Source organism: Diuraphis noxia, unplaced genomic scaffold (assembly GCF_037042655.1).
Source record: "Diuraphis noxia isolate RWA-SAM2 unplaced genomic scaffold, SU_Dnox_SAM2 contig0003, whole genome shotgun sequence".
In the NCBI taxonomy this organism is placed as follows: domain Eukaryota; kingdom Metazoa; phylum Arthropoda; class Insecta; order Hemiptera; family Aphididae; genus Diuraphis; species Diuraphis noxia.
Window position 1 is genome coordinate 44,168,997 of NW_028301713.1, and position 13,441 is coordinate 44,182,437.

Sequence of the window (13,441 nt, forward strand, 5' to 3'; positions counted from 1 at the left end):
TCTGTGCACAAGAAACCAAAACCTGCAAAAAAGTTTGTTATTTAGTATAATGCTTATTTTTATTTTAACACTTTTTTAGTTTTTATATCAGCTTTGAAATATTTTGAAATATATTAATTATTTTATTATACTGTTTTAAAATGTTTATTTAACTTCAAAAATATTTAACAAATTAACTATAAACAATTATCATTATAAACGTATGAACCAATATATTATAATCAACAATGACTATTTATGATATTCATTTGCAAATTGCAAAATGAGCCTAGTTTACGATGAAGATGAATAGTCTTGGAAAGATTAATACAATTCTTACCATTAAATTTAATTGACATCAATAACATTTTTATAGATCCATTTATATTATACAGCAATGAAAACGACATTTTAAGTATTCCCTACTGTCTTGGTTTCTTCTATATTGATTCAAAAGTTTGCAAAATGTGTAGTATACTATTACTATAGTCTTAAATAAATAAAGTAGGTATACGGGATGCCGTATAAACTTACCTAATAATTACTTTATCTAATGGACTATAAAAATATACATTTAATTGTTTAACAGACATTAAACAATATACATAAAAGAATTTACAATAAATTGAAATTCTTACATTCTTATTGAAACCATTTTTAAGTTGTTTTTATAAAATTATACCTAAAGTATGAAAATAAAAATAACTATTAAGTTTTTACGGGTAGGTATAATTAATGAATAAATTTAATCAAAAGTTATGATGATAAATTGATAAATAGACATTTAAGACAAATTATAACTTCAAAATAAATACTAAAAACAAATAAAATTTAATAAAAATATAGTACAGCAGTTAGCAAGAGGATATTACCCATTCATTTGTTGCATCCGTCTCATACGTTTGTCACATCATAGCAAATTTTTCATTCACAAGTTTCAATAATAGTGTGCTATTAATTTTTATATTAGAATAAATTGACATGTTATGAAACATATAGGTAAAAACATAATGTCATTAACTGTACTTAGACGATTTTTGATATTTTCATTTTCAAGCAAGATATAAGAGCAATTAGGTGAAATATTGAAAATTAAAAATGCCCAAATCTCACTTAAAAATAAAAATATCCAATAAAAGCCAATTCCCAAACACAGATTATGTTCTTGCCTAAAAGCTTGATATAGGTCATTCACTCTAATATCAAAACTAACAACACACTAATGAGACTATTGAACAAACATTTGCCATGTCGTGGTGATGATGTTTAAGACAACAAATGTATGATAGTGTCCTCTTAACTAACAATTGATTATTTAAAAGTATATAATTATTGTACAAATAAGTATATAATAATAAATGTATTATACATTTACTTATCTGTTTATATAAGAACTAGTCTTGATTGACTGATTTGTCATCGCTTAGTTGGAACTACCGAACTATAAGTACAAAATTTGGTCAGTAATTCAGTATAGTTTCATCGTGTAGAGATTTACTAAGAAAAGATTTTCAAAAATTTGCATTTTAAAGAGGTCCTCAAACAACGGTTTTGAAATTCACGGTGGAAATCAGAATATTTTTGTTTTTAAATGGCTATGTAATCAGTTTGTTAGGAAAGTCAGGTACAAGTATGCATCAAATCGTCACATTCACACGCCCTATATGTTAAAATCATCAAATGTATATTTGAAGTTTATATATACTCCAAAAACTATTTGATTGATTTTGACAAAAATTGCAGATTGGTTTTTGAGATATCAGAAGAGTTTAGAAAGTAAATGGTTTATTAAATAATATTAAAAAATATAGCATCAAGCGCTAAATCCAATCCACAACTTGCGTTTGACCATCTAGGCCAATAATTATTTCACCAAGCTTGGTACACTGACGCCGATTTCGCCATAAACTAGAGTATATGGATTATACTATAATATAATACTATATATATGTATATAATATACTATAATATATAGGATTTGCCGCAAAAAGAAACTGCACATGGGTGAATCCAGGTTATTCATCCAGCCATAGTTATAGTAATATATTACAAATCTATAACCTTGGTCCTCAGAATTATAATATTATGTATAGACGTATAGTCTAATAAAGTTTAAAAATCTGTGAACACAATATAGATAACAACTAGATTGGGATGCCTTCAAAATCTTGAACATAAAACTCTCGAACGTTGATATTTTGGCCCTACAATTAACAGAAAAACGATTAGATTTACAGTAAAATTTAAAAGATATTTTAAAGTTTTGCCCTAAAACTAAAACTTTTACTCAGTTTTTTTACTTACCTATGTTGTTCTGACTTAATTTTAGTAATTACTAATTAGTATACCAACGAATTCGTACCTCTTAGGTATCACCTTTTAACTTAATTTGGAGCAAAAAATATATAAATGAAAACTAATTGGTAATTATAGAAAATACAATACCTACTGAAAAAACAAGTAGGTCAATATGAACATTAAGAACATAATGTTATAATACTTAAAATAGAAGTTTATTGTAGGTATCCATTTTACGTGTAAACTAGATTAGTTGTACCCGCATAATAGGTTACATAAACAATTCGGTGTTAACTAATATTTCTTTTTGGCCTTACTAGTCAATATAGTTATATATAGTATATAGCATACAAGTATACTAAGTAGCTTGTTGAGCATTTACCTACTGTGTTAGCAAATACTAAGTTGATAGACAAGAACGTACGTATACTGCATTACTCGTTTAAATCATGACTATAGTTTACTTAATTACATATATGTACATTGCCCATTTGTATCTATAGCACCTACCTATCTACCTAGTAGGTATGTGCTATTATATCCGTGCATTTTATTTTACATAATCTATACTTATTGTAGTTAAAATAGGCTTTTTTTAATCAGAGATTTGATAAATAAATATTAGTTATTATGTTTGACTCTTTTTATTTTTTAATGGTTTTAGTTGTAGGTACCTATACTGATAATGTGTCACCATGACCAATGGTGAATTGTGATTCAAAAATTTGGCTAGTTGTGTTTTATATTTAAAATCTAATGTTATATATGCAATACTCTTATCTAAAAATTTAAATATAACAATTCGTATCAATAATGAAAATAGTTAATAACTTTTTATACATTACACTTTCACACATAAAATACATAACATAGTCGTTGTACTTACAGAGCTATAGTAATAATATAATAGCAATACGCATTGTGTATGCGTTACCTATAGGCAACATAAGTATATATAATATATAGGTATTACTCGTATAATTAATGTTAAAATGTATCTATTACTAAACTATTGAAGTTGATGTAAATTAACAAACCCCACTCTTTACTAGTTATTATTAGGTATAAGTTAATCTAGGAAATTTTAAAATTCATCTTCGCACATTTCCCATAATTTATGGCCTATAACTTATATGATTATCGTTAAAATTGTCAAATATATAAAAGACTTAAAGATCAATGAAGTACTGTATTACTTAAGTATAATTAATATAAATTATAAACTTTCTGAATTTAAGTACGTATACCTACAAATATGTATAGGTATAGCCGCCATTTAGTAAATATTGAACAACTACAATTCGGTAACACTTCTAAACATGGCATTTACAATAATATATATAAGTACATATTTCAAAATTTGTATTTATGACATATTCTTTTCAAGAATATACAAATACAAAATAAATATAAAACTGACTGAATAGAATAATTTCTATTTAATAACTACTAAACAAATAAAAATGCATCTGAATTAGATACAATAATCTTAATTCTCAGCTAAGTTATAATTAAATACCTATATTACCACCATGATTGCGTTTTGATACAGGATTGCTCCATAATAGTGTTACATTTAGGATTTTTCTATAAAAGTGGTGTTTTATTTAAAAGTAGAATAAATATGAAAATTAAATTTTGTTATTAATTTATTGTTATAGATTATGATTTATTATAATGTAATAATATGTAATCAACTACATGTAAAATATTATTTAAACAATATATAGTTGTACTAAATATTTTCATAGAAGTTTAAATCGTATTTATAATTATAACAATATTTTTATTGTTTTTAAGCTAATATTTTCATGACCTACTCTAGTTACTCATTAAATCATTATCTACAGTCATAGATTAGGTAAAAAAAAAAAAAAAAAAATATTATTGTCATCTATAAGAAAACCAGAAAACTTTCCCAAGTTGTTTGTCATTCTAAACACGTATTACTAACAGTCCAGAAATATCAGAGTACATTTATTAAAATATACCGAATTTGATAACTGCGTACCGTACTTAAATCGTTGCTTAGGTGCAACTTTCCTCTAACTCCTTTAGTGTGTTCGTGCTCAGAATATTATCACCTAAGATGAGACCGCTCTGGTGTAGTGGTGTCCCATTTTTCAATAGAATAGAACTATAGAAACAATTTAAAATAGGTTGCTTACTTGCTTATAAGTTATAGCAATCTGTCTTAATAAATAACAATGCGCTTGTGGCTTGTCACTGTAGGTATGTCAAATAACACCCAAAGAAAAAGAAAAACTAGGTATAAGATCTTTTTCTAAATATAGATCTCAATTTTTCACATATATACCACTTACCAATACATATAGGTTTTTGATAGATCTTTTTTATCTACCCAAGTCCCGTTTATTTCCTAAATTATTTGAATAAAATATTTTGACTGAACTTCATAATTTTACATATATATGTATATATATATATATATTTATTTAAGAATATATTATGTTTATATAGGTACAATTATTAACTTGTGAAGAAATTAATTATTTTAAATTGTCCATTGGTATTTTAGTTATAATATAGGTAATTTTGAGGATATATTATTATTAAATATTAGGTTTGGCCAGTTTAGGTACCTACTATTTAAAAGCTATTTGAAGGAAATAATTAGGTTACCTTATAATATGAGCTAATAAGGGTTAATATATTATATTTGATCAAAAAAAAAAAAAAAAAGCTTTGATCTATTTCTGGGACCTGGGTAGTATTTTATCCTGCGGGCGCCCTTATATGTACATAGTGCATGCACGGTAGGTATATCAATATGTGCTGTAACACATTTTAACATGGAAAAAATAATTTACGCATAAATCATAGACCATAGTCCATAAGTAAACTTGTGCAAATATATACGTCATTCACTATGAAAAAAAAATGGTAATGTATACCTTGGTAAGTAGGCACCGCTACGCTGAAGGTACACATTAGTAAATATTATAGTTGTTGAATGGGTCATCAGTAGGGCAGAGATTTTAATGACGTAAAAATCTCAAAAAAAGTATTTTAATTATTACAGCTTAAACATTGAAAACAATTTAAAAATATTACCACGGTAAAGTATTTATTTTTCATTAATGATACATAATCGGTAATTCGGTACCTAAATATATAAAGACGGAAATGCTATAGGTAGTTAAATTGTTATCGACGATAATTTATATTGTCGTGCTTTATGTATAATTTATTATTCGTACCATCACTGGCATTTCGTCGAAAGTCTCTTGTTACCAAATATTGTTAATCGCAAAAATGTTGGTTCATTTTATATGAACAAAGTGTAAAAAATTCTCTAAAAACTAAGAAAATGTACTAAAATTGTCAAAAGATACAAAAAAAAAAATTAGTTTAAACTAATCAGTATCATCCAAAACACATTTTATGCTTACGGACACAGTGGCATATTTTTAAATTTTTCTGGGGAAAGGAGGTCCTCAGTTTATAAGTTGTTATTTGGAAACCGTTATCAGAATAATATTATACCAAATAATATTACTATAAACGTAGGTATATAATTGCTACATTTATGACTTAAAACCATGCTGCAGGAACCTATATCAGTTTTAGCTGTTGTAACTAATTTTAAACTATATTTTGTATAATATTTTGTTCACGAAAAACTGTGTCATCTATATAATAAGGTTCTGAAAATATGTAAGAATTTTAGATTTTTTTTGAGAAAGGTTCTGGAGGGGGGTCCAGGAGGTACCGGACCCTGGAACCCCCACCCCCTACCCCGTAAATACGCCACTGAACAGATAAGTGTATTTATAATACATTTATTATTATAACAGTGCAGTGTTTAAGCTATGTTGTAGCCACGGGGTAAATTAAAATATGCCACCCTTAAAAAAATTATAATAATATATTTTAATTTTATGTTAAAATTCAAAAATTTGTCGTCCCCGGGAAATTTCCCCCTTGTCCCCCGTTAAACGTGGCTCTGCTCACGGACCAACGTTTCAAAACACTAGAAAAAGAAGCCTTTGTCATCACTCACCGTATGAGGGATTATGTGATGTATTTGAATACAATAATATTATATAATATAATTTTAAATGAAAAACGATTCTGATAAAAAATGATCTGTCAACCTATATTATTATTTATTAATATTGTATTTTAAGCGATATTATTGCTATTGAAGTGAATGATTTTAAATTGATTTTTTTCCGAAAACAATGAGTTTATAAAATATTATTTTTTACTTTATAAAAGTTTCAAGTATACAATAATATTTTAAATTGCAACAAAATAACTAAAATCGTTATTTTTTGTTTATATATTTAATTTGATTTATATTTAAAATATCTATAAAAAGACTATAGTTTTAAAAATTTTAGATTTTTTGGTTACACTATGATTGATACTTATGTGAAACACTGTCTTAAATTTTCAATTCTTAGTTATAAAATTTTTAAATTTTAAAAATATTAGAATACAAAATGATTTGAAAATGTTCATAATTTGATAAATTTTGTCCAAATTCGAACTAAATATACTAATAGGTAAAAAATAAAATTATACTTATGTAATTTTAATATTTTAAATTGGTATTGTGACAACGTACTATCAAGCTTTCACAATACGTCGTCCACCCTGACGAATCGTGTTTCAAAAATTTGGCTAGTCGTATTTTATATCCAAAATCGATATACGTAATATGCGTAATATTTGTTATGAATGGAAAATGGAAAATTGATCCATTTATAGCCATTTTTTATATGATCGGAACCTGGCGCGTAGCCAGGGGGAGTGTTACAGGTGTAATAACACCCCCCCCCCTCAGCCGTGGTATACTTAATATTTTTTTATCAAAATAAAGATGCATCATAAGCAAGAATTATCTTAAATCGTGATTTACACTTATTTATCAAAATGAAGTATATTAGTTTATATTACGATAACAATAATGTAAAGCACTAAAGCCGGCATTAATTACTATTTTAGACCGTTCTGTTACGTTTTATCGATTACTCGTTTCATGCACGATTTAAGATATCTTTTTATGCAGCGTGTAAGAAAACGTTTACAACTTCTTAATTATTGATTATTTGATTATCATGATGAACTATCGTATACCTACGTAAAGTTATCAATTTTGTGTTTATAATTTTTTCAATTAATTTTGAATAACACCACCTCCCCCCCCCCCTTAGAAATTTCTAGCTACGCGCCTGATCGGAACCTATGCCGTACAAACAACTCAACAATTTATTATATTAGCATTTAGTACTAATAACACTCAGAAAAAAACCACAACTGAAACATCGGGCGTGATCTATTAAGCCATGAGTCAAACAAAATATACCGAGACTAGGTTTGGCGAGGCCTTAGGCAAAATAATCTTGAGAGGCCTGAAAAAAGTGTTTATATAATTATTATTATGTTACCCATTTTTTTTTTTTTTTTTTTTTTTGCTTAGCGCTATATCTATCCTTTAAGAATGTAAAAATTAAAAACGTAGGGCCCCAAAAAGCGCGAGGCCCTAGGTGGGTGTCAAGTTTGCCTCCCCCCTTCTTCCGGCTATGCCGCGGCTACGGGTGAGCACGATACAGTACCGTCACCTACCCCTGTTGTTTGACGTTTACGATCTGATCGTGACTGCCGCTGCCTTTAATCACTAGATGGCAATGCCGTCTATGATTTTAAATTTAGATTTAATTTTCTATTCCTAGCCAACGCTAAGCGATTGCTTATAGACAATACTACAATAGTTAGTATAGTTTACTAACAACTTGTTAGTAACAAGCAGTGTATCGGACACTTCAATACCACTATAGTTCAAATTAAGTCGAACATTTTTGAAGATTGCATGATGGATAGAATATACTTATAAAAACATTCGGTGAAAATTACATGTACTTATATGGCCATTTGTTTTAAAGTTACATCAAAAACTAAAATGTACCAACTAGATTCACTTTCTGATCAAACGAGGTAGGTATACTGAAGTCAAAAATCGAAGAACTTTTACTGCTCCAAAACGTGATGAGACACACAAAAAAATAAATAAAAAAACACATCATTGTAAAATCAATACATTCATCGATCCGATCAGAATCTAAAAAGTTGAATAAGCATAATTTTTGAGAATACTAACCTGTTATATACCATTTTTTTTTTTTTTTTGTTTTACAAAAAACAATCTTATAAATTATAATATGTTACTAAATCTGTAAAATAAAAAGCAGAAATTAAGGCTATACATGAAAACATTCAAATTTAGTTAGAATTAGGTAATACTAAAAAGTACCTATAAGTAATAAATAATAATTTTTTTACTTACTAATAGATCACCGAAATTTAACATAATGGATTTCATAGATAAATTTAAAGTGGCGGTCACCTTTTCAGCCAAAACTTACAGTTCCCTTTTCGGCCAATAGTTTTTTTTATCAATATTATTATCTACAACTGTGTGAAAAAATAATAAAATAAAACAATTGATAATAAACTGTTATAACATAAAATTATATTACATTAATCGCATAAAAATTAATATAGTCTTTCGATACTAATAAAATATGCATTCATGAATATGTTGAAACTTGAGAGTAAGGTTTCCTAATAGTTGAATAATAGTTAATATTATCTTATGATGCGTATCTATATAATAATAATTTTGATAAAAAAAATATGTATTCATTGAAAGTCAATCACAGTACTTTTTTTATTTTTATTCATCAGGTCAGTCCGAAATAAAATTATTGACAAAACATTCTGATACTATACTATAACGGATTCGGTTCGCGTTTTACATTATATTATAATATCAAATAACTAACAAGGAATAATAATTCTAGTTTATCTTTATTTATAAAAGAAAACCAATTATGAAAGAAATTAAGCTTACATTGAAGAGTGCAAACTGTAAAAAAATTAAAATGTTTCAAACCAAACTAATTGTTAACTTATGATGCGACTAAGCTAATAATATGTAAAACTTTATGTAGGTACTGGCCAAAAAGGGAACGGTAAGTTTTGGCAAAAAAGGAAAGGATATTTTTTGGCCAAAAAGGGAAGGTACATTTTCGCCGAAAACGGTGACGCCCATTTATAGCATCAACTGGAGTAGGGTTGCCAGGTTTTAGCACGTTCACAACCACGTCAAAATTGTGTATCCTTAAAAAAACCAACCTCATTTTATAAAAAATTTATTAAATTAAGTAAAACACGATCTAGGTAGTGAAGTTATTAAAAAACCAATGACACCGAATGATAAAGAAAAATGTGTTGAAAAAAACCAAAATTTTATTTGGGTATTAAAAAAAAACCACGTATCAGGAAACCCTATATACTTCAATAGGCTGCATGTCAACTGTAGTTGACATGCGGTCGTGAATGTGTCATAACGTCATAACGTTATTATTTATTTGTCATAACGTGTCGTTACCACCAAACCGGGACATCATATTAAATAACCATTTTTTTTTTTTTTTTTTTTTTTTTTATTGAAATAATAATTATATAAAAATAATTATTTTATTTTATAATTAGAAATACAACAGAAAATAATAATAATATAGTTATTATTTTCTTATATAAATATACAATTTAAAATTATTTATAATTATTCCTAAATTAAAAAGGTATTTAAAATTTATATCAATATTTCACATGTTACGCCGTGTCCTACGTGAACGCGGCGAGTGCGGGCGAATTTTCTTCTGAGTTTCTGACCATGCTGTTCCTTTTTCGTGTCGCGACGCGATGCGGCAAAATCGCAAAATACAAGCTGTATCTATTGGTTTTTGCCGCGATTTCGCGTTCACGTAGGGCACGGCGTTAGTGTCATCATCGTCATCATCATCAAATCATCGTCGATTTCGTCAAACTCTTCATTTTCCGAATCTCTTGATATTTGAGATCCATGCAGAAACTTCTGTTACTGATTTTTGATTTGTGAATGAATGTTTGGCAGTTTTATGAACTTGAATGAGCAGATCTTTATTTTTCGTAATTTCTTCATAGAATTATTGGCAGGGTTTATTTTCTAAATTCGTCTTAATGACTAAAGAAGTAAAGAAGCTTCTACACTTTTGATATATAAATCATTAATTGCCTAGTAATAGTGATATGGTGACTTTGTCCAACAACTATAGTTGTTATATATGATTATAATCAATTATATTCTCTCCACTGCGGTGTTAGATCCAGGCAATGAAAATTCAAATTCTACAATTTTTAATGACATTCCATAATCAACATTATTCTCTGTAAATGATTTAAAAATCGACAGCCATTTTTCTTCAGATGTTTTGCATTGCCATTCTTCGATTTGTTTTCTTAAAAGTTGTTCGAACATTTTAAATTATTCATACAGTTCTTCCTCGTTTAAAGTCATTTTAAAATTTAATTTTAGAAAAGAAATAGACGGCTTTATATTGGACTAATTTATTTCATCTTTTTTTGACAAACAAACCTATGTTAATGAATTTAATTTTGGTACATCTTGGTTTGAAGCAGTCCAATCTTTTGTATACCTAATTTATGCATAAGTTATAAAATTTAGAACACGTTTTTTAAACTCTGATTTAATTATTTCACCACTTTCTTCTAGATAAACAAGTAATCACTTGTTTAAAAAAATCATCTCTCTTGTTTTTAATTTTTAATTTAATTTTCCCATGATTAAGTATAAGTTCCACCGTGCAAAGCTTTTGATTTTCAATTAATTTGACGTATATGTTAATAGTTTTCAATTGACTTGGTAGGAAATTAAGCTACAAAATAGAATTTTCATCTTCAAAAAATGTTTTTAAATGATTAGACAGTTATTTTGAGATAAAAATACGATTTGAGTGCACTAAACATGACTATTATTCTTTCAATTTGCCGCATATAACGATAACCCTCTTGTTATGAGTGATAATATTTCTTTATACTGAATATCAACAAACGAACAGAATTCTTTTAATGTTTCAAAATGTACTGTATAAATGATAAGTACCCAAATATTTCACAAAATTGGTGTTAGTGTTATCACCTGAGAAACTTATTATTTATTCTTTGAGTTCAAATATTTCCAAAGCACTGACAATTTGATTGTGAATTAATTCGGCTGTTTCTCCGGATGGGTTTGAAAAGTCCAAAATATTTTTAACTCCATTTTCTGGATTAAAGTTATCTTACAGTTACAGGTACTAATTTCACGGACTTATGATTTGAGGCATCAACAAGCACAGAAATATAATTAGCTTTTTTAAAACCTTCACTAGTATTCTCCATAGCGAAAGAAGCTAAAATATTTATTATTAGATCACTGGTGTTTAATAAAGCACAAGTAAATTTTTTTCCATTAAATATTTTATGTACACGTCATAGAGTTAAAGCTACGGTTATGCATTTTATGTTAAATTAAATTTCATGATGAGATGAGTTATATCAGTTTTCCCACACAAGTTCATAATACATAGAACGTTTGACGCAAGACTGACAATCGTCAACTCTATAAAATTGTATACGCCATAAAACATTAAATTATCGGACCTCGGCTATCTTCGAAATTTTCGGAAATTCAATTATTCATTTTTAGTTATTCATGCATGACAACAATACATTCGGGACTAATCTTAAGAAACCGGTACATATCATCCATGACCCGGCAGGCAGAGAGTTAAAAAATGTAGGAATTGTAGTGAAAACAGATAATGTCCTTAAGGAGGACACATGTCACCTTAATTGTTCTCTATTTTTATCAATAGTTCCAGCTAGGTCGTGTTCTTCACCATTAGATATCTTCTAATATTTTTCTAATGATATTTAACTCAATATGCAAATCAAATCCACTAACGACTGTTTAAAACTTTAAGTCCGAACTAACAGTCCTAAGTCTTAACCCCAAGATGATTTGTTGTAAAAACTGAAGTGTTGGGCTTTGTTATGTGGGCTAATGATTTATTATTTTTTGCTTAAATCTTCTATTTAGAAGATATTGTTTTATCGTTCAGTCTATTCTTTAACATAATTATTTGAATATTTTACACCCCACAAGATAGTTAACACGAAGAATTTATAATAAATTTAAATTGGTTTTAAATTTTAATTGGTTATTTAATTAAGTTTATTATGTGGTTAGGTAACTATTGATAATCGAAAATTGTTTATTTTCATTACATAGGTATTGTTGCGAATAGCTACAATGATGTTTAACAAAATTTTGGTTATGTGACGAATGACGATGGTCGAGGTCGCCAGATAAACTAGACCAGTAGTAACAATTTATTTTTCTATTAAATAATACAGTAGGTTGAATTAATTTTTATTAAAAACTAAATACGTAATATGTACATTAAAATATAATTGTATATGATATTATAAGCTGGTATTAACCTACAAATACGCCAATTCGATGAACTGTAGTATGATGAAAATAGATTTGCTCAATAAATAGATTAAAAATTAATCTAATCATTTTTTAAAATAATATTTTGTTTAGACTAAAACCATTATTTTTCTGGAATTTGAAATTGAAAAAAAATATTATACTTATCAAATATTTATGACATATTAAGTTGTTAAAAGAACTTATTGTGCAGATACTTCAATACTTGTACTACATTATCAAGATAGTTCACTCAAAGACAAACATTTTGCCGGAAACATAATATTAATATGTAAACCGAAAATATCAGTAGGTAATACTACATAGTCGAATATTTCTTGTAACAAATGCACTTCCCATTTTCATTCGGACTATGTACCTACTTGATGTAAATTTTGTACATTCTGTACCAACAAGCTTAGCAATATTATAATATAGGCGGCGACGAACAGTTTTCATCGGGCCGCAGTCAAGATAAGCCGGTTTGTAACCCTACCCAGTCATATTATATTCTGTATTATATCTGCAGAGTAGTACCGCACAAGTCAGCCGCAGACTACGTTTCTTAAATTGAACAGGGTATAAATGTATGATCACTTTTATTCAAATGTTTTCCCTAATCTTGGCCCGTATTTTTTAGACATAAGTAGGTATACACTTTTGTTTTTTGGAAAAAACACAATATGTTAATATTTACAATAAGAATTTATGATAACTGATAACAATATAACGTATAAAATATTATTAACGGGCTTGGACGTATTTAGGAATTTTTCGCTATAGGTAAGAAAAAAAACGCCCTCTTCCAACCTA